Source organism: Amblyomma mixtum, chromosome 4 (assembly GCF_055824585.1).
Source record: "Amblyomma mixtum isolate Tamu chromosome 4, ASM5582458v1, whole genome shotgun sequence".
Classification (NCBI taxonomy): domain Eukaryota; kingdom Metazoa; phylum Arthropoda; class Arachnida; order Ixodida; family Ixodidae; genus Amblyomma; species Amblyomma mixtum.
This window is the reverse complement of record NC_143015.1, coordinates 156,709,310-156,713,264: the sequence shown is the minus strand read 5'-3', so window position 1 is coordinate 156,713,264 and position 3,955 is coordinate 156,709,310.

Sequence of the window (3,955 nt, the reverse complement as noted above, 5' to 3'; positions counted from 1 at the left end):
GCTGGACCGGATACTACCAACCTGTAAATGATAAATATCGGTCCTTGTGCAGGCAGCGAATAGGAAACAAGTAAGTAGGCCTTCACTGCCTTGTACGCCGGGCGCCACACCGTCGGTTTTCGACAGTTCACAACGCGGCCTTGACTGCAATGAAAGCGATCCGCTACCATAGCTCAAGAAAAAGTGATGCTCAGTAAGCACCAGATCCTGTCCCACATACATTTGAACCCTACACTGCAACTGTTTTGTTTTCTCTCGATCCCACCGCTCGAGTGGCCAAGGAAGAGTGACGTACATTGCTCGTGGCAAAAATATACTAAATGACTTGAAGAAAACAGCGCAGCAACAGGGACAAAAGAGAAGACGTGATTCTTGTCCCTGTTGCTGCGCTTTTCTTTTTTTTTTCAAGTATGTACCAACTAGCCCAGCTAGCCATTTTACTATAATAAATAAACGACACTGGTATTCCATTACAGTGACTTAAATACAAGACTTTCTAGCAAGTAAAATCAGAAAAGACAACACAAAAAGGACGTCATAGGACCCTGGCTCTAGCCGCCAAATGAAGCTAACTGAAGCTAATGAAGGTACAAAGTTAACTTCGAGAGCGTGGAGCTCATACGCACCTCAAAAGCGCCTCCTACGTGTAGAGCCGGTCCCCACGCAATGTGGGGCTAGCTTTGAGAAGAAAAAAAGAACTAATGCGGCTCAAGCGGGAGTGTTTATAATGGCGACGCTGTTGTCGACATAATCTCCAAAAGCAGCTGGTAAAACCAGTCCAAGGTACCGGTGATAAGGCGTTGCGGACTAGTACCGCGTCTTTTAGATATAAGAGACGGCAGTTCGAATTTTGTGTTGCGCAGATTTTCTGCTTTCAAACTCTAGCAGCTTTGGGGAATACATTTAAAGTTAGATACCGAAAAGCTCAGGCCCCTCGGATGGCGCGGCCAGCACTCTGTACCGATTGTAGTTGGTAAATGGCAAAATGCACTTGAGATGACGGCTCCTGTCTTGAAAACGTGAAAGATTTCGAAAGGTGTCGTCGAATGGCTCGAAATTCGTGTAGTGCGCATAGTCACTTCCTGTTGGTTAGCACGCCCCCGTGCGTGGTCACTCAGATATATCAGCGGCTTTCAAGCGTCTGTGGCTAGCGACCTCACCATTGGCTGCATGGTGAAGTCCGGTCGCCTGCTGCTGACAGAGCCCTGCGATGCCCCCTCACCATTGTCATCATCAGCCGGACTACGCCCACTGCAGGGCACAGGCCTCTCCCATGTCTCTCCATTGAACCCTGTCCTTTGCCCGCTATGCCACCCTATCCACGTAAACTTTTTAATCTCATCCGCCCACCTAACTTTCTGCCGCCCCCTGCTACGTTTGCCTCATCTTGTAATCCACTCCGTTACCCTTAAGGACCAGCGGTTATCATGCCTTCGCATTACATGCCCTGCCCAAGCCAATTGCTTCCTCTTGATTTCGACTATAGGATGTCACTGGCCGCATATTGCGTCCAATTTCGGCCAACGGTAAGGTCCGCTCGCCAATCACCCAATCACCGAGTCGCTTGCCACAGACGCTTGAACGCCGCGGGTATATCTGAGTGACCACTGACAGACGACCTAATAGACGCGAAATCCTCATCACGATCAGCCTGACTGCGCCCACTGCAGAGCAAAAGGCCTCTCCCATGTCTCTCCATTTAACCCTGTTCTTTGCCAGCTGCGGCCATCCTATCTCCACAAACTTCGTAATATCATCCGCCCACCTAACCTTCTGCCGCCCCCTGCTACGCTTGCCTTCTCTTGGAATCCATTCTGTTACCATTAAGGACCACGCAAAACAAAGGACAACGGAACGTGGACAGCTTACAGTATGCGGCCCCAGCTGACGGCAGCACTCCGCCACGTCTGTCGTAGGCCAAGCGAAACAAGTTGACGTAGAATGGCTATACGCGAAGGAGCCAATAGCAAGTGACTCACCGAGTCGACTTGAAAAGTGAGTCAGGTAACGGTAGCGAGAACCAGTCGAAGGAAGCGGAGAAGTCGGGCCTGTAGCGGGGCTACCTTGCTAAACACGAGAGCACGCTCGGCACGAGGCGCGTGGTGTTCTTCGTCGTTCTTCTCGTCTGCGAAATTGAACACCTCGACTACGAATCTCAGAGTCCATCTCCTGCGTGCGTTGTGCATTTCCCGCTTATTTTTGCCATTTTTGCTTTCTGTCTACTTTTCTCTTCCCCAGCAATCCTTTATTTTTGATCCAAGGAAAAAACTCATCTCAAAAATTCTCTATGCACCCTACTTCTTGGCCGATCCCCCTGTGTTGGTATGTGCTATTGTACGAGGTTAACAACAACAACAACCGCTAGCTGCTGCGCGGCGCGCTGTTGATATAACGCACGAAGCGATCCTAAGCATCTCAAAAAAGCGCCATCATCCCAACACGCCCTCTGCTGGACAAAGCAATTTCCCATCATCTTTCAATTAACCAAGTCCTGTGCCAACTGCGGCCACATTATCCACGCCAACTTCCTCATCTCATTCGCCCGCCTGACTTTCTGACCTCCCCCACTGCGTTTCAGTTCCCTTGGAATAGGAATTGACTCCGTTACCCTTAAAAACCACCAGCGTAGTTCCTTCGCATCACATGCCAAGCTGATGTCCATTTCTTCTTGAGTAAAGCTAGGATACATTAACTACCGTTTGTACCCTGGCCCACTCTCCTTTCGTTAAGGGACAGGAATACGGAACACCTGTCATTTTCCTTGCCATAGATAGCTCCCTGCGTTGCCCTCAATGTAATTTTGGGACAGTCACAAGCAAGCACTATAGCCCTCCGTTCAAAAATTAGCCGTGGTTTAACTCCGCGTAAACCGATTTGTGACGTGCGAAAGCATGGTGACGTAAACGGTGACGCCACAAGCGACGCCATAGCAACGAGATGGCGCAAATCTCGAAGCTGTGAACAACTTATTCGGGAGTGGCCAGGACCAATATTTTGGAAATGACCCCGGTCAAATTTGGAGATACCATCGTGTCGGGCATGGTCAAATAAGGTTGCACATCAATTTTAGTCCAAATCGGCCAAGGTCAAATTTCGGGGGTGTGCCGGACCTAATTCTAGCTGCTTGGCGTCGCGGTTGCTATGACAACGAGCGATGCACAAACAAGATGCGCCAGCAATATGCGCAAGCAAGATTTTTGCTCGGCTCTGACGATCCACTGTTCCTTCGTGTCCTCACTTAAAGGGGCTCTGAAAAACCTTCTGAGGAGAGTACATCAACTCGCTCAATCACTGCGTTGTGTTGTCATGAACACCTGAGCCAAGTAATATTGTCACGGCTTGACGTACAGGCCGGCGGCGGGGTGAAGACAGAGAGCACAGAACAAAACAGGCAGGTCCACCAGCAGCAACGTCGTCGTCGGCGCGCCGCAATCGCTACTCGTCTTTTTCTTCCACTCGCGACAATATACCTCTGCACACAGCAGAGAACCCACAATCAGGCGCAAAAGTTTGCGAGCCCTTCCCGGCGACTTATTCATGCTCGCGCCCTTTTCCGTCACTCGCGTATACAAGTTGAGAGGTGGCTATCGGTTCGATTCTTTCAGACGATAGGCAGCTACCATGACCTCAGCCAATAAGTCGCGTAGCTCCGGCGGGTCACGAAGCTCCGCCCTTTTCCTTTTTCCCAACTTCCTCTCCCAATAACTAAGCCACTGAGCCATCCCACTTAATTTTAGTTTCAATCATGCAATTCATTATCATCTGTCCTGGTCTAATCAATCTCGTGGAGTGCGCGTGACGTCACTATGCAGTCACTCTTGACATCACTCTGTTCTAACCACTCTGCGTTGCAATTACGTCTTGCGTGACGTCATTGCAGGCTGCCTAATCAGTCTGTCGCGGTGCTAAACGCCGACACCATTCGGCCAGAACCTGGAGGCGCGCCTTTAGCAGC